Consider the following 24,236-nt stretch of genomic DNA (forward strand, 5'->3'; position numbering starts at 1 on the left):
GAACTGACCTTATTACATACATGTAATCAAAATGATATGAAAGCATAAAGAAAGAGGGGTATAGAATAGGAGGTTCTAGGGAGGAGAAATGGGGAAAGGGTTGACATCTGTACTGTAAATAAATAAAATATCCAATAAAACAAACAAACAAACAAAAAACCCAGGGCTCACTGCTCTGCAGAGGACCAGAGTATAGCTCCCCGCACCTATATCAGGAAGCTCACAACCACCTGAAACTTCAGCTTCAGAGGATCTGACACCCTCTTCTGCTTCCTCCAGGGGAAAACAGACCCTTCAGACTCCAAATATGACTGGAACAACCTCTGTCTGTCATATATTCAGAAATGCTGATCTTAGTGTAAAATGGCAACTGCCATTAAACAGTCTCATTTCTTAAGACTGTCCTTCCTATGCAATACCATAAATGTCCAAGACCTGGAACCTCTGCAATGTATATGAAGAAAAAACTTCACTTGCTTCAACAGCTGTGACCCTGTGTTGATATGCCTGTCAAAATAAACTTGAAAAGGATTTAGCAAACCCTTTTAAGACAGACACAAAGGGAATATAGGCTGCTCACACAATTCGGTCTACTTCAAGTAAGAGCTGCGACACTAGAGATGATTGAATAGCCATCAAACATGAACAGAGAGAGTTGATTTTTGATTAGCCAGATGTGCTGACCCACAACTTTAATCCCAGCCCTCAGGAGGCAGAAGCAAGCCACTCTCTGTAAGTCTGAGGCCAGCATAGTTTTCAGAGTCCATTTCAAGCTACATAATGGGACCCTGTTGCAAAATAAATAAATCAATGACATATAAGTTTAACCCTTTCAGAGCTTTGCAGTGAAATTATACATTATGTAATTGCTAGTTTCTTCTGTGTTGTTTTGTTTGTTCCCAGTTACTGCCTGCCCCTAAAATAGATCAAGGGGAGAGCCATTTATAAATAACCTATGAGTGGACAAAGTTAAGGAAACATTATTTGTCCTTTACCCTTCAATTTGCATTAATTGGGAGCAGCATTGAGAAACAGGGCCAGCCTCACCTCAGCTCAGATGACTAAGGAAAAGGAGCCGCTTCCTTCCCACCCACAAATAAGTGTATCCCAAGTTGGAATACGAATCAGTTACAAAACAGGGTTCTTTTGAAACTTTGAAATAACCACACTAGTATCATATTTTTGCCCCAATTTTAAAAGGTGTAAAAGACACACATTTCTACACTACAGTGGCTCCAGAAAATGATTCTCATCTCCACTCTAGAGAGTCTCCTTTGGGCTCTGAGCAAATTCCCAGTTCCCTGTTTTCTAAAGAGAAGAGTTAAAAGCAGGTTTAAGTTGGGAAGGTTGAAGCTTCAGCTACCTCTTTAAATGGCCTTCAGCACAGCCCAGTCGACACTGTGAGCTTGTGTACTGGACAGACTTGAATTAGGTTGCTTTGCAGAAACAGCATGAAGGAGATGCTGTTTGTATTACACAGATTCTGGGGCCACCTCCCCAGGGCGAACATCTCCAGTTCTTAACAGTTTTCACTTTGAAACCAGCATCCATTCTCGGGCATTCAGAACAAGCCCATGACATCAGGATTTCGGAGTGTGGCCCCTGTCTAGTGTCTTCCTTACCGTTGGGCATGATACTTAATATTTCTCTGCCTGCCCTTTCCTAGTTTGGAAAACAAGCCTGTTAATACTGTCTATCTCCTATGGTCACTGTGAGGATGAAAGCATGAAAAATTATTGCTACCATAAGTATACTTTATAAAAATTTATTAATAAGGTCAATGCCTATGGCCTGAGCACTCTATGGGCTGGGGCAGAAGATCAAAAGTTTTAAACCATCCTGGGCTATGTAGTGAGTTCCAGGCTGGTCTTGGAAACAGAAGGGGACCTATTTAAAAAAAAAAAGAACACAGTGCAATAAAATTTAAATAAGTATTTAATGTGAATCAGGTTGGGGGTGTTTTGTTGTTTTCATGTAACCACATTCAAATCTATTCCTTAGAGTCTAAATCAGAATTAAATTATTAAATGATATTTATGTATATAAAGAGAGAACTTTGATATCTTATCTACAGAAAGTACTGTTTATTTTTAGATATTCATGTCAGGGCTTTGGGTGTGATTGTACTCAGTACAACAGTAAAACCTATTCAGCCCCAGACACAAACCTCTTTGCTCTGTTGACTCCCTCTTTGAAAATGCTTTTAGGATGCATCATGCTCCTCCACGCCTTGGTCTGTAGCCTATACTATCAGCATTTCTCCTCTCATTGGAGGCTGCAGATGAGATGTATGACAAGAAGTTTATGATGAGAGCAATGGAGAGAGATTTTGAAGAAAATAAGTGAATACATCTCCAGAGTCATCTTTAATGTGGTTTTCACATGGGCCATGTTAGCAACAATAAATTTTAATAAGTATGTGTTGCTTGTATTGCATGTGTGTCTTGCATGGAGGCATGGTGTGGATGAACCTTCCCAAACAGCAGGTCAGGCCTGAGTAGGGCAGCAGAGTAACTCCGCACATGCCCAACATGTGTCGCACATATTCTAGTAGCTAGGAGTTCCTTTAATGTAATAAACAGGGATTTTTTGGGGGGTGCTGTGAACAGAGGGTGAAGGAGCAGAAACTGAGTGTTTGCACAAAGTGGTGGGGGGAGCCCTTATGCATCCTGTGGAGATCCAGGAAAGGGAGGGGAGCATATGAAAGGTTCATAGAGAGAGCAGATTGCTTAAAGTACGTTCATGCATACAGACAAGTATAGCAAAGTCCAGAACTTTATATAATTAGCATAGGTGTCTTTTAAAATGTAGACACACAGAGATAGAAAGTCATGTCATGTGGTAAATTTGCAATGCCTGAATTGTGGCCATGGCTCAGTAGGTAGATTCTGCTGTACAAGAATGCGGAGCTGAGCTCTGGTTCACAGTATTCTCATGAAAAGTTGGACACGTTGGTCACCCTGGTACTGCAGGTGTTTGTGTATTACAAGATGGACACATGCCTAACCTGTGCAGAAGTGGCTTGTCTTTCTTTCTGTTCTTAGGAGCATAATGGTTTTACTCTGGGGCTGCAATGCTCATCTTCATTACTCTTCCCATAAGGTTGGGGAACAGCCCGTCACTGGTCAAGGACTCTTGGAAGAGGCTTTAAGACCACAATATGCTTGGGTCTGCAGCAGGTGGGGCCAGCTTCTCAGTGAGCTTAAAGAGAGAATGACGATTTAGTAATATAGTATATATGATACACACCAATACAAACAAAAACCACCCATGCCCAAACCAAGAAATGGTGGCTCACTATTGCAATCTCAGTACTCACAAGCCTGAGGCAGGAGGATCACCATCAGTTTAGGTTCAGCCTGAATTATAAAATGAGTTCAAGAACAGCCAGGGCTACAAAAATGAGACCTTGTCTTCAAAACAAAACACAAAATAACCCATAAGCACAATGTTGCCATGGATACATAGTTATTTTTGTGAATACAAAAGAAGCAAAGACTGGCAATTTATAAATCAACTTATGATCCGGCCTTGGGGTGGGGCTTTAAAGGAAATTATACCAATAGGTTTTTTTATTACTTTGGTGAAACAGAAAGAACGAATATTAAAAAGGAAAAAAAACCAAATCTCTCTCAGTTCTGAGTGTCAGGAATGCAGATATTTATGTGCCTAAGCTCTGGCTGAGACTTCTCAGTTCCCCACAACAATCACAGAAGTTATGAAGCCACAGCTGAAAGGCAGCTTGCCATGAGTCGTGGAGACTCTTAGACACAGGTACTGCCCCTCACCACCTGCCCTCAGCAGGTGCCACCTTGTGTGTCTATCTGCAGAAAGTGTCCCTGATAGGCCACACAGATACAGTCTCTAGGCAACTCCACTTTGGACTGGGATGAGGCCCTATGCTGCCCTCTCTCAAGCCAGGAACAAGGAGTAGCAACACCTTCACCAGCAGAAGGATGCTGGCTCATCCCATAACTGCCTGTTATTAGCATAAACTCTCTCACGGCTTGGAGGTTCTTGTTGGTTTCTCAGTCTTCTTCCCAGGCTGGGGATGTAAAACTCTTGGGTGTTGTTCTTGAAGTCCCATAGAAAAGGAGGCCTTTGGGAGGCTCGAAGGTTGTCCCCTATCTGAGCTCTGCGGCTACAGTCTAGTGTTAGCCTCTCTTTCCACAAAACTATGTCCGGTTTAGAATGAGATTTCATCTAAATCAATTTACATTTATTCAAAATTGGAGACAACCCTGAAACCAGACCTCATTTAAAGGCAGAAATAAGAACAGGTACCGACTAATCAAATGTTGAGGAATTTAAATCATTTTCTTTAAAAAGTCATATTTATCTTCTTGTGTTTCCTTTTTTCCAGATCCGTGGTTTCCCTCTTGTCTGTCGGAGGACCTCTGTGGTGGTACCAAGTTCCGCACATGACTTAATGAATAAGAAGGTCAGAGGTCAGCTTTGACTTGCTCTTTGCACTTGTGGTTATTTTTGCTGTTAATTGACTCTCATATCTTCAAACTTGTGTGGCATCATCACTTTAAAAAAATTTTATTTATCGTAACTGTGGTTGGTGTTCTAGAGAAATACAAGGCACTATGTGGCTAAAACCGTATCAAGGAAAAGAGATGAGGTTAATTTACTGAGGGGAAGAAGGGCAATCCCAGATTGCTGGATAAGAAGAGCCAACCATTCCTCTTGTTTCACAAGAAAACTGTGCTTGAAGAATTCAATCCCATCTCAAGTATCTTTTCCTTGAGTAAAAAAAAACAAAAAAGAAAAACAGAAAAGAAACCAAGAATTAGATAAGTCCTGGCTAGATCAAGGGGAGGGGGGTGTAAGCCGGTGGAGGGCGGTTTCCTTGGCTTGCTGATAACTTGTCTGGATTCCCTCTTCATCTAGAGGAGTGTGGTAATATCACTCAGCCTGCTTGGAATGCTGGCTGTTTTGAAGCTGGTTTGTTTTCATGATTAGAACAACATTTCTGTTTGTCTCTGCATCTAAGGCTAGGTCAGCACTTTCTTTCAGTGTTTATTATTTTTAGCAGTTTAAAAGCTCACCATAGAAAGCGGGCAGTGGTAACGTGCAGGCCTGGCCAGGGTCCGGTGGAGTCTATGGAAGTGTTGTCTGGCAGCGGAGCAGGTCCTTTGAATGCAGTCTTTGTGCCTCCCTTTGCCTGTGGTCTCTGGCCTATTGTCTAGGCTTCTTGGTGCTGGTGTTGTCTGATGGTAACCAGTACTAACATTACAGTCTGCTGTGGTGCCCAAGCCCTCCCTTGGGAGCCCCCAGTCTGGCTGCCTCTGCTCCCTAGCCCTCCTCCAGGGTTTCGTCACTCGCTCAGCAGTAAACAGTACTGCTAATTTATGGACTGTCATGAAAATGGGATCACTTAAGAACCTTGAGATTTGTGGTTCTTTAATGCAAAAATGCAATGATTAATATTTCCCATGCCGCTAATATTTACATTAATCATCTCCCCTTTCCCAAATGCAACTTCTCAGTGAACCCCAATTTCCACAACACGGAAACGGACAGCTGTGCTGTTTAAGGTTGAGAAGAGTAGCTATGAGCCTCCACCTCTGCTTCTTCCTCAGCCCTTCCTCAATCAAACTGTCATATGAAGCCCTCCACCCCAAAGAAAACCCCAGAAGACCTCAGAAAACCCACATACCTCACATCCCTGCAGGATGGTGCTTTGAGTTCAGACACAGAAGCCAGAGGGGTTTCTCGACATGCTCAAACCATAAAGCATTAGACCCAAAGGAGCAATCTATGAAGCCATTTTTATATATTTCTACAAAAGGCTTGGTCCATCTACAGCAACAGGAATTAGTGTAGTTGCCATTACCTCAGGGAGAAGGGGGGATTGGCCAGCGGCCAGGAGCATGAGGAAGTTGTCTGAAGTGATGGGTGCTGTATACCTTTCTGGAGTGTGCCCCACATGGCCTGTGTCAAAAATCACCTGTGCACTCAAGACTAGGAATTGTCACTCCATGAACTAGAAAGAGAAAGAAGAGAAGAACACAAACATTAAGGTAGGTTCTTAGTAAATGGACCGATAGTGGCAGATATTTGCACCTGAAAACCTTCCAAAAGGAACGTGGGCTACTTTGTAGCCCTGGTCCTCAACACAGTTCCTGAGGTTTGGGGGCACCCGCTGACCATGCAGTGCCTTCCTGGCCCAATAGTGACATTGAAATGTAGCTAAGGACTTAGACCAAGAAAGAGGCCTCCAGGCCTGCCTCAGGAGGACTGACGGGATACTTTCTCACTAGCAAACGTTTTTTGCAAAGGAAGTAAAGGGACCCATGAGAGGCTGTCAGAGAGCCAAAGCAGGGAGGATAGGAAGGTGTCACACCCAGCCTTTGAGACCACCGTACTTTTCTTTGGACAGGACAGACTTTCTGGGACATGGGAGATTTCCCAACGAAGGGCAAGGCAATGAGTTCCCCAAACGCATCCACAGGAACACAGATTTAGTTCACTAATAAAGCTATGGTAAAACTGAATCATCTGTACAACATTTTTTAAATAACCAGAACATTTTTTAACCCACACATGCCGTACTTTGAATGCACATGATACAAATTTCCTAATCAAACCAAATTTAATTTAGCAATTTTTCTTCCAAACAGCTTAACATGCATGAGAGCAGAAATGGAATTATGTAATGCAAGAGTTGGAGCAGTGTTTGCTTCCTTGTGATTCAAGTCATTAAGAGTCACCTTAGCCAATGGAAAAGGGCTATATTCTTCACTCCGGTGACAGGGAATATTATCTTCCTAGAACTAGAGTTTTGGACATGCTCCACCCCCAAATCTGACCTCCACTTTCTACTAGTGCAACATGTAATTTAAGTTTTCCATGAAACGAGAATAATGGTACAATGTCAATAATTAAAATCTAGTCTATGGATATTTTCTCCATTGCTTGTATTTTTACAATTTAAATGATACACCTATTATAACCAAACCACCTAAAATAATTCAGCTAAGTGTGGGGTCTTATACCTGTAATCTTAGCATTTGGGAGGATGGATCAAAACAAGTCTTCATGAATTCAAGGCCAACCTGGGCTACATAGTCAGTTCCAGGTCAGCCTGGATTACATAGTAAGACCCTATCTCAAAAAATAAAATAAAAATAAAAAAGATGTGTGTGTATTTGAGTGCTTGTGTGCATGTATGCACACATGCATGTTGTATGTGTCTATATGTGTAGATAGATAGATAGATAGATAGATAGATAGATAGATAGATAGATAGATAGATAGATTCCTAGGAAGATTGAAAAGATGGTATATTAAAATAGTAAACTGTTTCCTATACAAGCATGAAGACCTGAGTTCGACCACTAGCTTCTTCATAAAATGCTAGGCAGACTGGCTTGCACTTGAATCACTTCACTGGAGAAAGAGAGAGGTGGGTCTTTAGGACTCACTAACCTGTCAGTCTGGAGCTCAGTGAGAGATCCTGTTTCAAAGAACAAGTTTTGTGGCTCCTGAGAAATGATATAGAAGGTTGACCTCTGGCCTCCACACACATGAATGTGCATGCATGCCCACACTCTCAGTGTGTGTGTGTGTGTGTGTGTGTGTGTGTGTGTGTGTGTGTGTGTGTGTTTTATGTATATAATCAAATTCACAGAAGCTGAGGTTAGAATGCTTATTGCTGATGTCTGAGGAGGCAATCATGGCAATATTCTATCAAAAGACATGAAATGTATGAAAATTATATTGATGGATAAAATTTTCTGTTACACAGATGAAGCTATCAGCATCTGCAATACAACACTGCATACTATTCTTTTGCAGTTCCCAAAACTACCTTGTGCACTTAACCAGAGGAGAGATTTTATATTAAGTATTAAGACCAAGACCACAGAAAAAAATTAAATTAAAAGGTAATGAAAGTTAAAACAAAAATTATGAAAAGAAGAACTGCTGTTCTGTAGAAGCACCCAGGACACAGCAGGCTGCTAGCAGGCTCATGCTTGCACGATTTCTCTTGACCTTTCTTCTTGTCAGCTATGTCCCTTTCAAGATGAATGTCTCACAGACAGTTCTGAGCTAGCTCTCTCTAATCTTGGTCCATTCTTCCTTCAGGTCTCACCTAGCTAACTTGCCCCCTACCCACACTGTGTCTGCTTGCTCTTGGTTTATTTTTAAGCAGCAGCCTGAACATGTCCAAGCAGCCCATTCCTGGAAAGGATTTTAACAGTTGAGGTTGTCCTATTAAGAGTTTTCCCCTTCCACTTTCCTCCGACTATTTTCTCTAGTGTTGCTATTGAGCTAAAAACAACCCAAAGCATCAGGAGAACAGACACCAGCTCATGCTCACCTATCTTCTTTCTTGTTTATAGACCAGAAAATAGAGGGTGGCAAGGAGCCATGTCTGAAGACCTTACTGTCCCAGTGACAGAGTGGGCTTTAACTAGGCCTTCCAGGCTAAAACAAATCAATGTATCCTGTCAGCTAATAGCTTTGTAAATAGCTAAATTTGTGAAGAGAATTTAGAGACTGACATAAAAGGAAACTGTAAGAAACTGTGGCTTGAACACAAGGTTCATTTTATATCAGGAGGCAGGCTCTCTGATCATCAGAGGATTGGATTCTTTCTGCATTTCTTAGTATTGGCTGCTTCCTCTAGACTTCTATGGTTCAAGATTCCTGTGGGAGCTCTAGTCTTCACATAGGAATTCTAGACAACAGACTTGTGATGGTAAAAAGCACCATATTTTTCCACTAAATGATCTTACCAGAATTCCACCCCTGCAACTGCCTTCCACTGGCTCCTAGCTGCAAAGCAACCAGCAAGCATAGCTAGGTACCTCACCATCTTGAAGCAATGTAGAAGTTGGTCCTGAAGGAGCATCCAGACCCACAAGCCTGGTCTCAGTTAGACAGCTGATACAGACTCTTCTATGGGAGCAGGTCCATCAGCTACTTACCTGTGCAGTTCAAAGCTTTGTTTGATAAATGTATACTCATCCATCTTCACGTGCTATGGCGCCTGTTCATATGCATGTGCATTTATATCCAGGGAAACCATTCTAGACATAAGCTAAGCTTTTATGAAAGAGGTCTAGATAATTAAAAGAATTTCCTAGTCTCCTTCTGACCAGAAAATCCGCAAGACTTCCATGATGCAGTCTATCAGCGGCACATAAGTAAGGCATAGCTAAGGATGCACACACATACCATAAACGCAAAGCAAACTTTCACAGATCTGTGCCAGCAGATTAAGTTTTCAAACACCAATATCCATAAGAGTTTCCCGGAAAATAAAAAGCAGGCAAACATATAGGCCTTTTAGAGGAATAGGAGGAGGGACAAAGAGAGTCAAGGAATCGCTGTAAGAAAGTACACAAAAAGAAGTGGTGATGATGGAATTGGAAGGGCCACTGTCCTCCCTTCCCTTCCTCCCTGTCCCTTCTTCCTTCCCTTCCTTCATTCCCCTCCTTCACACCTTGCCTCTTTCCTTTCTTCTCTCCCTCTCTCATGCCTCCCCCTCTTTTTCTCCCTCCTTTCCACTGGGAGACAACAGCTGCATGCATTTGGAAACTACATCTTCTAAGATTTTCATTTGATATCCTTCCAAATGACAAAGAATTTATTCCAAACCATCATTGCATCCTTTGAGGGAGGCAGGTGGTATCCTGCCATTGAAGCTGACAGAATCAGGGCCCATCTGTGGTGCTGACAGACCTGTGGAGCCAGAGACCTCTTTATGACCATTCAGGATTCCTCCTGCCCCGTAGCACATGCCTCTCCCTGTAAGCACACCCTTATGTGTGAGACCCACAGGGTTCAGCAAAAATGGCCTGAGTCTATCAGTGCAAACTGTGTTGTTATTTTGTGTTTAACATTTTTTGGCTCCTACGCTTCATGTTATGTTATAAATTGGCTGCAACCATATCAACTTAGATGTGGGATTATAATTCCTCTCAGTTGCATTTTGAAAGGTGAGTGTCATCCTGTCTGCCCACCTACTGTTGGCAAGGAGCAGGCTGGTTGTATCCAGTGCCTGCAACTCCAGGTGTCTCTGTGGGGCTTGCTGAGACAGATGCTCTATATAGCCTAGACCATGTCTCTAATTAAAGATAAATGCCTGTATGCTTGTAGAGTAAAAGTATGAAGGCATACATGTGAAAAACACCAACTGTAAGCCCGTGGTTAGCGTGGAGAAAGGAGGAGAGAGGAAAGAGGGATCATTAGTGGTTTGCTACACATTACTCCTCATTGAGAGATGAAGCACATGTGGGTGGTGGGCAGGTCTATGTGTGTGATGACATCTTGTCTTCTTTTAAAGCTGACTTACAATTTAAGTGCCCTTCTTAAGAGCCACATTATTTGAGTCCTTGGAATGAAATCATCACTTTCAATTTTGAGCAGTCTATGTGTTTGTTACAACTGTCTACAAGACTTCATGACACAGTGTCCTGGGTTCCACATGTAGTTTGCTATTCAGCTGGTTGTGAGGCCAGCTAGGAACTTATATCCTAGCAAATTTCCTGTGATGTAGATATTGATGATCCAAAGACATACCTTGGGGACAGTGATCTGAGAGAGTCAGCCAGGCTGGTTGTCCACTGTCATTTGCTATACCAGTATATGCTTCATAACTAAGTATGTGGTTCAGCTCTGGAACTAACCCAAGTGTCTACCTGGAAGAATGAAGACACTCTCACTGCTGGAATAGAGTCAGGACCACTCTGTGCAACTGAGCTGGTTGTGTCTACGGTGCCCACTGGAGCAACTGGTAGTCAAAGAAACAGACCAATGTTTGCAAAACACCGCTGCTCTTGTATAAATATGTGTAACAAAGTGTTTTCTACCTGTTTCCAGAAGTAACAACTCTGAGACTCACATATATTTACAAATACCTAGGCCGTATAGCTAGGCATGTTCCCTGACTAGCTCATAAGTTAATAACCCATTCATTCAAATCTAAGTTCTGCCACAAGGCTGGTTACTTCTGCTCAGGTTCCATAAGTCTGTCCTCATTTGGTTCCCCAGAGCCAACCCTCCTGTGCTTCTCTCTAACCCAGCATTCTTTCTTCCTACTGAACCACCCTTATTTTTCCTGTCTCAGCTATAGGCCAACCAGCTTTATTTGACAGGTAAATCTTCTAGACAGACATAAGAGATGCCTTCTACAATTATTCAGTGTGCCTAGGGAGATTGGCAGGACCCTCAGACAGACTATAACCAAGGCAGGAAATAGGGCAAGGCTTCCTGAAGGATGGCAGGCCTCACTGAGTCTGGAAAGGTGAAGTTATGTGGGAAGTGGGAAGGGAAGTGGGCGCAGACAGAAGAAACAGCACACACAGAAGTTCATGGAGGGATTTATACTGCAGTAGTTATAGACACCGTAAAGAACTTAGTGTGATCACCAGCACTGCCATTGTGAACGTCTGCTTAAGATTCTCAAATTGGACCTGATGGCAGGGGAGGACCATTGTCAAAATTAGGCAGATAGGGCTAGATAGACAGTTAAGAGCATGGCTGCTCATCCAGAGGACACGGGTTCAATCCCCAGCACCCACATAGCAGGTCACAAGAGTCTGTTAACTCCAGTTCCAGGGGATCTGATGCTCTCTTTCTAGCTTCTGTGGCACTGCCTGTATGTGGTGCACAGACATGAACTCAGGCACACACATACATACACATACATATTTACATAAAATAAGTAAATAATTTTTAAGATGCAGCAGTGGTTTGGTCCAGTTTTATATTTCATCAAGAGTTCTGTGACTAGGATATGTCATGCATGGGCTGGAGATGAGACCAGCCACAGCGGGCCAGATTGCTAGCTACGTATTAGCTTCTGTATGAAGTAGTACATGCTGAATTCAGGCAGTTCCGTTAAGACTGGAGGGGGCAGAAGGGACTCAGGGACTATAAGGAAATCAGAGTTGGTGAGCACAAGGTCAGTACACTATAGGTAGCAAAAGAGACGGCCACAAGAAGGCTTCCTGTGCATCCCCCCCTCCCCCGCCACTCATAAGACAACATGTCACACTTCTCAATGGCCAAGGAGAGCCTGCTTTCAGCAGATCAAACATTATTTCCCTAAATGTGGATTTTGAACAACTTTTTCAGATCTTATTCATTTATTCTTTCTAACTTTTTACTTGTTTTTGGCCTAGCATTGGTTGTCTGTTCTCTCTAACAGTGACATCCTTTCTCCACCAAGGCTGCACCACTTAAACCTCTCCCGAACAGTACCACCACTTAGAGACCACTCATTAAATATCCGTTCCATATACAGTTGCGTAACCCAGATGCTATTGCAGATGCCTGGAAGTGCTTGCTGACAAGAGCCTGATATAGCTGTCTCCTGAGAGGCTCTACCAGAGCCTGATAAATACTGAGGCGGATGCTCACAATCAAACATTGGACTGAGCACAGGGACCTCAATGGAGGAATTGGAGAAGGGACTGGAGGAACTGAGAGGGGTTGCAACCCCATTGGGGGAACAACAATGTTAACCAGTCAGACCCCCCCCCCCGAGCTTCCAGGGACTGGACCACCAACCAAAGAGTACACATAGAGGGACCAGACACATATGTAGCAGAGGATGGCCTTGTTGGACATCAGTGGGAGCAGTGGCCCTTGGTCCTGTGGGGGGTTCGATTCTCCAGTGTAGGGGAATGCTAGGGCAGGAAGGCAGGAGTGAGTGGGTTAGGGAGAGCACCCTCATAGAGGCAGGGGGGAGGGGAGATGGAGTAGAGGGGTCCCAGAGGGGAGACCTTGAAAGGGGATAACATTTGAAATGTAAATAAAGAAAATATCCAATAAAAGAAAAAGAAGAAGAAGAAGAAGAAGAAGAAGAAGAAGAAGAAGAAGAAGAAGAAGAAGAAGAAGAAGAAGAAGAAGAAGAAGAAGAAGAAGAAGAAGAGGAGGGAGCCTTCAGGGGACATTGTTCATTGAAGTAGTGCAGCTCCCAGGAAATACAACCCTTCTGCCCTGGCTCCCCTTTCTGCTTTTCTACATTTACCACAATACTTTTGGCCCTTCCATGTGTGAGGTATTTATTCTGTTATTGGCCCCGTTGTTGTTGTTGCTGTTGTTGTTGTTCCTGTTATTCATTGATTTATCTTAACTTGATTTGAGATAAGGACTTACAGTGTTACTGTAAGCTGGTCTGGGACACCTGGACTCAAGTGATGCTCTGATCCCATTGCTCATGGAGCAGGGACAGGCATCTGCCATCATGCAGATTAGCTTGCAGACTCCGTAGAGTAAGCTGCAATCCCCTTGCCAGTGGGCAAAGGAACCGGAACCGGCTTCTGTATGTCCTGAGTACCAAGCAGCATGCTGGTTCCCTTCGTGATCTTCTGCCCTGTGTTAACAGTTAGACACTCCCTCTTCTGCCGAGCCCTTAGTCACCATTTTGTTGTTTTAATAAATGTTTCCTTAAAACCCTCTCCTTAAATACTTCCTTTAAAACGCTTTATTTTCTAGAAATCGCATTTCACATTCACACAAGAGTGGCAGGATCACCTGATTAGAACTTGTCGAGGCTGCTTTAATTTCCTGTAACAAGCGTTTAAAGCTTCTGGCTTTAACATTTACCAGCAGTGTCATAGCCAATCTGTGGATGAACGTGAGGCAAAATCTAAATTTGCTTTTTAGCAGTGGGAGGATGAGGGAAATCCTGTAGCATTCACCTGGATGGAACAAAAACATAGTTTATCAAAAACATGTTCATCTCTTCATAAAGTATCTAATTATTTAGTCATGTTAAACACACATTTTAGTTGTAGCCAATGATGTTGTGTGCACCTTGTCACCTTGGCCACCGTCTGCAGACCACACTAATGCTTCTACGGCTCTTTCTAGAAATGTAAGGAGTCCATAAAAAGCCAGACATTCCTGCCCTGCAATAATCTTCCTGCTGCCAGCAGATAGAGGAGCTAGCCATCTTCTCCCTTACAGAAGACCTGACATCAACCAAATCGATAAGCTTCCCTTGATACAAAGGTCTATGCTGTGCCAGTAGGAAGTAACATCAACTACACTTCCCCAAGGAAACATAAATATATATGTTCCACAATACATCCAGGCCTGAAAAAATAAGTAAGACTCTCCCGGTTGTTGCCAGTTGTGTTTCCAGAAAACCCAAAGGAGAAACAGAGAAATGGTGGTGGCCTTGGACATCTGGAAATCTTTGATGGTGAGGATAGAATTGTACCGAGCAGGATTACTTCCTGCACAGGTGGAGAGAGAAAGGGCACGGGGTGTAATTAGTATTTCTCACAGCAGCAGGTTCAGGGTTTGTTATTGTGTTGTTGTTAATGTTGCAACTCCTAGTTCATCCCCAGACTGCATTAGTAAGGCTTATTAATACGTGTCTAATTTTTTTTTTACTTCTATCTTACACCTTGTCACCGTATTATAGCCTCAAAGTCAGAATTACTCGGGGCAGATAACCACCAAGGATAGCAAATATAGATAGTCAAAACCCAACAGCTAGACAGTTCCCTGATCTGTTAAAACTATTAGCTGTTAGCCAAGGGTGGACTGGCCACTTTCCTCCCTGGAAGAGAAGCATTTAATTTGGCAGATGCCATGTTAGCAATAGCCGGGCTGAGATGTATGTGATAGCTCTTCACTGCACAGTGTAGGCCTTCCTAGTATGGTTCAGTTCTGCTGTAAATACAGTCCGGTGCTCCGTGTCCCCCTGCCCCCATGTGTTCTCACCTCTCACTGCCAGCTGACAGCACCTGCCGTGGTGTTAGGTGTACAGCACACACATAGCACTCTCCACATGGTATATAAAACTGCATGAAGTATCATTTTGACTTCCAGGTAAAACATACCGAAGGCAGTGCTGATTAAATTACATGCCACATTTACAAGGAGTTGAACAATCACCACAAATACACAATGGCAGACATACCAACTTGGGAATTGAAAATTTGAAAAACAACTCAGGGAATGGAGTAGTCTGTAAACTTTTTTTGTGTTCTTCATGAATATGGCTGTTTCCTACTTATCAGCTCTGGACTGAAAGCAACGTGTCCTACATTAAACAAACCATACACAGTAGTGCAAATGTTTACAGAACAAATAAATGGAATGGAAAATATTTATTTAGCAAAATTTTTCCATTCAAAATAGCTGCTTTGTGGAATAAGTCACAGAATCAACTTAAGATGCCTTTTCTACTCAGTGCCACCCAAGGCCCAGCTGAGGAAAGAAGTAGCTGAATATGATTTTGACAGAACTGGAGGATCTGAGCTGTGATGACCAGTGGCAGAATCATTGAATATAGACCCCAAGACTGGGTTTCTAATCCCTTCTGTTTAGATACATTACTAAAGCTTCTGAAGTCCACTGACAGTCATCCTCAGGAATGCCTCCTGCACACACTGCTGCTAGTTTTTCTGGACACTAGATCTAAGGACTCCAAGGTACTCTTAGCTACTCAAAGTGTGTGCAGCAGCCAGCCAGTAGTGTGGATACCACTGGGGACTTGACAGAGCTATAGACTGAACCACCCCTTGCCGTCTGATAACTCAGAACCTACACTTAGAACAAGATCCTGGAGGGATATCTTTTGTGCACAGTCACGTTAGGGCTGCCTGAGTCAACACTCCATGCCTCTGCCTCCCATCTAGCTGGCTACGTTGTATAGTTGTTGCTGCACAGTCTCCTGTCTGGCTTGGACTGTGTGCAGGGGCTGATGTTCTGAGAAATAGACACAGCAGTTCTCAAGCAGAGACGGAAAAAAAAAACATCTGGAACATATGATTAGAGCTAAAGTTAACAGGAGCTACTGAGGAAGCCGCCATAGTGACACTGTCTGTGGGCCACCTAAAGCCTCTCTGATGATGTCATTTTATGGAAGCTCAGATGCCAGCGGGCCCCTTTTAAAACCTCAGGGAGAGTAAAAGATGGAGTGTACAGGCAACAGGGAACAAGAAAGTAGCACGCAGACAGCTTCCCTCACGGCTGCTGTACCAAGGTTGGCCTGGAACTCAACTGTTTAATACACTTGGAGTTTCTGTTGCAATGAGAGGCAGTGTTGCTAAAGGCTTTGATCTTTTCTCAGAAAGATTAGACATAGGGCTGTGTAATGAAAACGGAGCTTGAAGCTAAGTTCACACGCTGCCTAGCCGCAGGAGACACCGCTCCTGTGACAAGAACGCCATCACTGAGTCACGACCTTGATGAACAATGACAGAAGAGAAAATTATGTCCACAGTCATATTTAAGTTCCCAGGCAACTGTTCCCTATAGCCATGAGCGCGCTGCTCAAAATAAACAGCTGGAGGAAAATTTTCCACGCCTCAGACCTAGAGAGCCGAAGTCAAAAGCTGGTGGCCAGAGGAGTGAGAGGAGCCTGGACTTTGTCCCCTGGTTACCCAAGGAGCATTATACAGCAGTCATGGATGCCAAGCCTGACCCAAGCAAACACAACACACTCTTTCTTGTTTGGTAGATGTAGATTAGAGTCAGAAAAGACAAAATTCAACTGTTTACCACTTTTCTCAGGAGCTTTAAGAAAACTTAGAGTTTTCTATTCTGAACTGACAGTTAAATTTGTGTCTCTGGCTTACTCTCCTGGCTGAGTGATTATGGACAGACAGCAAGTGCCTCCCCAAGTCAATTTTGTCAGCAAAATTTTCAACATTCCTTTCTGCCTTCCTACTGTAATAGCTTTCTGTTTGTTAGCAATTTTATTTCTTACAGACTTCTGCAGTTTATTTTCTTGATGAGAAGCTGTAATCCGTTATTATCTGCTGAATATGATGCTGTAATCCAGCACTGTCTGCTCAATATGACACAAACTTGTCACATATGTAATCTTGACTTTTCTGTAACTACATTTAAAAAAAAAAGATCAAGTGAAGGTCATGTTGACGCTATAGTTTTGAGGCCAAAGAGATGGCTCTGGGTCTGAGTGCTTGCTGCACAGGTGTAAGGATCTGAGCTCAGATTTCATGTGAAGATCCAGATGTGCTCGTGGTGGCTTGTAACCCCAGCACTGTTGGGAGAACTGACAAGGCTTGCTGGCTGCCAAGCTAGTCAGTGAGGGACCCTGTGTCAAGAAGGGGATGGAGGGTGAACAAGTGGGACACACAGTAGTCCTCCTGTGGCCTGTGCATGCACACATGTCTGCACACACCACACACACAGATGGTATTGCAGTTCTTTCCCTCTCTCCCTCTCTCCCTTCCCCTCCCCCCTCCCCCTCCCTCTCCCTCTCCCCTGTCTCTCTTTCTCCCTTCCTTTCCCCTTCCTTCTTTCCTCCCTCACCTCTCTCTCTCACACAGGTGGACACGCACATACACACAGACACACCCCATATAAGCTGCTTTGACAAGACATTCCACTGAATGAGCGATGAATCACTGGTAAGGCAGGTCACAGAAATCACACTTGGAACATATCTCACTCTGAGCATGGCTGGTTTGTGGGTACTGGCTGAATGGCTCAGACTTCAAAACAGTTGTTCCTCACATTTAGAGTCAGGGTGTTTTAAAGAAGCATAATAAAAAGTGTGGATCTTCCTCCTGGAGAAAGAAAGGGAGACTTATAAAATCCTGGAAGCCCACTTCAGGCTAAAGTCAGCCCGTACTGCCATGACTGTATTGCCAGCCTCATAGTTTTTAATGTTGAATCTTTAGATTTAACAGACTATCTAACAAGAAAATTTGTATTATCCTTATACATGAAAATCAATGCCATTTTAGAAAAGCAAATGATAAATGGAAGAAATATTTTATAATTTAAAATTACTAATCATAGACCCACCTGCCAAACTCATCTTTTGTATTCTCTTTGAGATTCCTTGCCTAGGGCTTTTTAGAACTCAAGAGAGAGGCTGCTGAGAGGCTCCCTCTGGAAGGCTTGGGAATAGATATTGCCTCTGGGCATATGGTGTTAGATCACAGGCTTTCTGGTCCTTGAGCCTGTCCAGTGAGATGGGGCCCAGGGACTTTCCCCAGGCAGAGTTGGAGGAGAAGAAACAGAGCAGGGGCAGGCAGATGAGCAGGCCCTTGCTCTCACCCAGTAACTACTATTCTGCCTTCATAGTCCAATTGCCAAGACCTGCACAGAGGAGAAAGAAAACCAGGAGCCAGCCACCCAGTCCACCTGCAGCTTTGACCTGGAGTCCACAGTGGTAAACCCAACTACTGCCTCAGCCTGGGCAGATAATGAGTGGGGATCATTTTAAGACTGGGGATTTGGGTTTTTAAGTGCAAGTACACATGTTTAGATGCTGATGTCACTATCTTCTTTGACACTGATATTTATGGGTAATACTCCCCACTACAAATACCACTTAGACCGCTCACCCTGAATTCTAATTTGCTGTAGAGGGATTACATAGAATATCCTGGAGGCTTTTATCAAAGCCTCCATGGCAGTCCTCACCATGGAAATGCTTCCAGGCACTGAATTGGGGGTCACTGTGATGGGAGGGTTGGGGTGCTGTTGGCCTTCAGGACCTTCCGTGGAATGTACAGTCCCAGACCCAAGGATTTGTCCCTCCAATTCTGTAACATGTACTGAAAAACACTGAAAAAGGAAGAGGAATTCTCCAGGTACCCACGTGGTTTAGACAAATGAAGCTTTGCTTGGAAGGGAGGGTGTTCTTTTCCTGGGTCTCTCTCTTGTGGGGTGAACTGGTGTGAGAGATGCAGTTGGGAGTCGAGGATTTGAGGTCTCTTATCATCTTCCATGGACTTCTACTTTCTGCAATGCTTATTAGAAGCATTGTACTGTCCCTCTTCTGGTGTGCTTGTCTTCAAGGATATCTAGCTGTATTTTTGTGACAGGTTACAAAGACTGTCACCTAAGTTGGTGACTTGATTCAAGTCATGTGCCTGAGAAAGGGCCCCACAATAGAGCACTCAGCAAAAGCCTTCATCCACACCACAAAGGGAGTTAGGGTGTAGACATTGACATGGAGGCACCCTTGCTCTTAGCTGTTACACCAGCTTAGTATACATAATCCATTTCCTACAACCATGCCAGGGTGTTTGTGGCGTTCAGCAGTGGACAATTTTCCTATGTCAGACTGAGTGTATGTAATCTGTTATCTGAGTGTTACGTGACTAAAGCGGGGTTTGCTTTCTGCTCACCTAGATTCCGGGTAATCAGTATTTTTGTTTTGTTTTGTTTTGTTTTGTTTTGTTTTGTTTTGTCTTGTCTTGTCTTGTCTTCTTTTGTGTTATTTAGGGCTATGGAGTGAATCCAGGGCCTGATCTATCCTATAACCCAGCACTCTTCTCATTTTACATTAAGACGGGAGCCCACTAAATTAATTTTCATCAACGTTGACTAATTCAGTTTCCCTCACTCAGGCTGGCCTTGAACTTTATTTGATATTGACAAAGCATGCTCCTTCATACTTGCTGTTCATTGCTCAGAATAACATTGTTGGAATATAAAGTGTTTCATTCTTTCCATGGCTGAGGAGTATTGGCTACATGGATATACCACAGTTTTGTTTATTCATGGTCTTGCTGGATAGAAAATTGTATTGCTCACAGTTTGGAGCTATGAAGGGTCCTGTGTGTCACTTGACTACATACCTGCAAGTAGGTTTGCCACGTCACAGGTAGGTGCATGTTTAACTGCACTAAAATATTTTTATTTATAAGGTTGTCCTTTGGTAATGTCATGCATATACATAATCCATTCTGATTACCCTCAACCATCATCTTATATCTGCCACCCAGCCCGGTCACCCTCTTCTTCTCTTTTCTGTTTTTGTTGCTTTGGTGACCTACTGGTTTCAAACAAGGCTTTCTGTGGCCACAGGTTGGAAGATATCCATGGGAGGCAGTGGGCTCACCATTGTCCATACATCTAAGGAACCCATCTCCTAGAATCTACCAGTAGCCAATCCTTCCTCAGGGAAGGGTAGGACCCCATGAGTCCATCGCCTGTCTATAATTCAGCCTTTTGCAGTTCAGGCAAGCCGAGCTGCTGGGAGACCATGTTTTCAATGACTGTACCATGTCCTGAAGATAGCATTTTTGCATTCCCTTCCCTTCTTTTCTACTTCTGCAACATTCTGTGAGCTCTAGAGGGCATGGTACAAATGTTCTACTTAGGGCAAAGTACTCAAGTATCACTAATTTGCAGCCTGAAGCAGCCACAAGTCTCTGTATTGGCTGCCATTGATTGCCTCTGATTGAGGCTGAATGTAGCATTTGTCTCTGGGACATACAGTTGTATTTAGAAGGCAATATGATGCTATATCCATTAGGCAAATAATGGTAGTAGGTTCCTTCCCTCCTAGGCTCTATGATCTCCCCAACACTGGTTCTTTGACAATGCTTACAATAACCGTAATGCAGTCTCTCCTATAGAGTAGACCTCAAATCCAGTCCAACAATACTTGGTTACCCCATATCTCCCATGCTTCTCTTGCACCAATGTGGACATCTTACCTGGCATGTTGGCATTGCAGTTCTTAGTTTACAGCTGGCTCACTGATGCCGTTTTCTCCCCCAGAAGCTTGCATAGCACCTTCCAGCACTATGAATGATAGCCAGCAGGGAGAAATTTGTGGCTCAGTTCCAGACTGATTTCTTTATATCTTCCAACCAAGGCATGTGCTTGTATCTTCAGTAACTGAGTCTTACCATCTGGTTCTTGTGGGCAACCAAGAGGAATGGCAAAAACTTGTATTGTCTTGACGGCTTATGGGGCCTCCATAGCCAACAATGGAAGTGCCCCACACCTGGTGCTGGGGCTTTTGTTTGATTAGCAATGTCTTCTAGGAGTAGTATTATCTAGCCATACAGAAGATCTCCCTTCTAACTCAGTTTTTAAACTTATGTTTTAATTAGCTTCCAGAGTACTGTTTCCCTGTGTGCTTCTCATGGCCCTTCATTTCAGTTAACCCTCTCTCCTCTCCTGTCCCCAAGCCCCATCCCAGTCTGAAATTTGTCACTTCCAGTGTTCTTCCTCTCTTTTTTAATATCACCCATGTGCTTCCGTCTCCCCTCTCTCCAGCGAATCCTCTCGCCAGTGACCCATTTCTAGCTTCGTGTCCTCTGTAAGCACTCCCAAGTTAAGCACTTGGTTCTAAAGTTTCAATGCCAGGATTCACATATGAGAAAGAACACTTGGCATTTGTCTTTCTGGATCTCTGTTACCTCACTCAGTAATAATTCTTTCCAGTTCTCACCATTGACCTGAAAGTCTCCCTCCATCTTTCTTTCTTTCTTTCTTTCTTTCTTTCTTTCTTTCTTTCTTTCTTTGTTTTGTTTATGTCTAAAATTTCACTTCCACCACAAATGTGTAGATGTGCCACATTTTTATTATCTGTTTATCTATTTGATGGACATCGAGGCTGAATCCTTTTCCAAGCTGGTTTGAATTAAGTGGCAGTAAACATAGATGAGAGAGTATGTCTGTAGTAGAGTACCTAGGACTTTGGGTTTATGTTTAGGGGTAGAATACATAGCTGGGTCTTAGGCTATGTCTATTTTCTACCATCCTGAGGAACATCTACATGATCTCCATAGTGGCTACATTAGTCTACATCCCACCAATAATGAACAAAGCTCCTTCCCACAACCTCACGTGGATTGGCTGCTATTTAATTTTTTTTTTAATAATAGCCATTCTAGCTTGGATGAGATGGGATCACAAAGTAGTTTTAATTGCATTTGTAATGATGATGTTCAATGCTTTTTAAAGTGTTCATTAGCCATTCACAGTTCTTACTTTGAGAACTCCCTATTCACTTCCAAAACCCTTTTTTAATTGAGTTGTATATATTCTTGATGTTTTGGGGGTTTGGGGGGGTTGTGTATTCTAGATATTAATCTTCTGTCAAATGTATAACTGATAAATATGGATGAATTCTGTAGGCTGCCTCTTCACCTAATTGATAGTTTCCTTTCTAAACAAAGTAGTTTTGCAAAGCCCCACTTTCACCAATAATGTGAGGGAGTTCTGTGTCGTTCCCTCTTCTTCCCAGCACTGGGTATTGCTTGTCTCCTCAATTCAACTTTACAGTGGGTGGATAGTGGTAGCCCATTGTGACTTTCAAGTGCATTTACGCCTAAAATAAGTAGGTCACACCTACAGTTCACAAAGCATCTTTTAAATTGTTAGCATCTGCTACTGCTACATGTGCAGTAGTTACTGAGCCTTTTGAGGCATCCCATTGCCTTTGTGTGACACAAGGTATCTAGTGACAATCATTTTATCTTTATCAAATGTGGACCCCTCAGCCTAGGGGTTCATCATCTCCAGGTTATGGTCCTGATAACATGTGCAGGGAAGAGTTACCATTTCTCCCACAGAAGGCCACAGCCGTGATATGTACAGACAGACATGGTATGTACAGATGCCCACTGAACACTGGGTGAGCTCATTCTGAGTCCTAGAAAGTAGAGTATGCAGTACATTGAAGCAGGAGTCAGCTTATAGCTCTGAGAGAGACAGGGAGCTGCCACAGCAGTATCACCAGGACAGCAAGTGCTTAGAGAAATACATATATTGGAAGCCTTTGAGTCTAATTTCCAAAAGACCCTGAAGTGGGCTAGGAGATCTTTGTCATTTTTAGTTATTTTTTATTATTTGATAATTTTATAACTGGGTATAACATGTTTTGATCAAATCTACTCTCCATTCCCTTCCCTCCAATTCCTTCTTTATCCCGCCATGTTTCATTCCCAGGTTCTTATGTCATTTGTTAACCCACTAGTACCATTTAGTTGTACCTGTTTGGATGGGTGTGAGACAGTCTAGTAGAACATAGGTTCTCTCTGGGGCCCCATCCCTGAAGATATCTGATTCTCTATCACTCAAAAACCATCAATTGTCAACAGCTCCTCACATGGGGAAAGAACTTTATGAATCTTTCTCCGTCCTTGCTGAGATTTTTGTCTGGCTTGATCTCCTGCACACAGTCACAACCATATCTGTTCAAGTGCACAAAGCAGCACTGCAATTTCTGGCATATACTGTTTTTCTGTAGCTAGCCACCAGCTCTGAATCACAATCTTTCTGCACCATCTTCTGCAGTGATCTGAGTCTTACAGATAGAAAGGACAATAAATGTCCTATTTAGAGCCGAACACCCCACAGCCTCTTATTCTTTGTATGTTAACCAGTTATAGGTCTATGTACTAATTGCAAAAAGAAGCTTTTTCTGATGAGGACTAGGAGATGCACTGATCTATGCATATGAAGATTAAAACTTAAGGGGCAGTTTATTGGTATGCCAGTTTAGCAGGATAATTGTAGGGTTTCTCCTTCTATCCAGCCATGGTGGGCTGGCCCAGTTAATGGTGCCAGGCATGCAAGAGTTCTGCCTTGTAGATCACATTTTAAATATAATCAGAAACACATGGTTGGTTATTCTAATAACATGTGTGCAGTTATTGCACTAGTGGGCATATCTTGCCAGGTCAGTCATTGCTGTAGCTTGCCTGAGTTCACAGCTGGCTACGAATGTTAATTGCTTTATTTAGATCAACAACTGATAAACAAGACTTCATGAAATTAAAAAAAAGAGGCTTTATGGTGAAAGATCGCACCATTCAAGTGAAGAGCCAGCCTACAGAATAGGGGTTACGGGAGGACCTTGTACCAGTTGTACCTCTGTCAGAAGGCTAATGTGTAGAATATACAAAGAACTCAAAAACCTAAACACCAAGAAAAACAAACCAATTTAAAAATAGAGTATGTGACTAGATAGAGTTCTTGATAGAGGAACTACAAATGGCTAAGAATTTTTTTTTAATGCTGAGCATCCTTAGCTGTCAACAAAATGCAAATTGAAACTACTTTGACATTTTATCTTACCCCAGTCAAAATAGATAAAAGCAAGACATCAAATGACAAAACAAACAAAAAACACTATTGTACATGTAGGGAATGGGACCACACTGACTCACTGTAGACAAGAGTTACAGACTGGTACAGCCATTCCCCAATCTGGATGCAGGTTCCTCACTAGAAATAGATCTATTGTATGATCCAGCAAGGGGATCTTTCTAGATCTGGCTTTACAAGTGGGAAAGGAAGGCTATCAGAGGAGTCAGCTGCCTTGCCAACTGAGTCTCCACAGGGCTTTTCCAGGTAGACTAGGGCAGCTAGAGCCTGGGGCCTATGGAGAGCATGCCCAGATGATACTGAGAGGATGTTCACATTGTTCACATGTGCAGGGCTGGTCATGGGGGTGGGGCTGCTCAACCCAGAAAATCTCTGTTTAGGGTTTATCTACCGGCAGGAGGAATCTGGAATGCGCCTAA

The 24,236-nt window shown here is 43.0% G+C and overlaps 1 protein-coding gene across 12 annotated transcripts in view; it reads left to right on the forward strand.

The window, feature by feature from the left end:
* Positions 1-24,236, forward strand: part of Thrb (thyroid hormone receptor beta) — a 327,549-nt gene that overhangs the window by 133,640 nt on the left and 169,673 nt on the right. For 8 of the 12 annotated variants that reach the window (XM_076931596.1, XM_076931603.1, XM_076931594.1 and 5 more), the window contains exon 2: positions 4,364-4,441. The gene's annotated coding sequence lies outside the window, so the exon portion shown is untranslated. Of the gene's footprint in view, positions 1-4,363; positions 4,449-24,236 lie in introns of all 12 variants that reach the window. The other 4 variants (XM_076931599.1, XM_076931598.1, XM_076931600.1 and 1 more) reach the window with 1 other exon arrangement.

This window comes from Arvicanthis niloticus, chromosome 3, assembly GCF_011762505.2.
Source record: "Arvicanthis niloticus isolate mArvNil1 chromosome 3, mArvNil1.pat.X, whole genome shotgun sequence".
Classification (NCBI taxonomy): Eukaryota; Metazoa; Chordata; class Mammalia; order Rodentia; family Muridae; genus Arvicanthis; species Arvicanthis niloticus.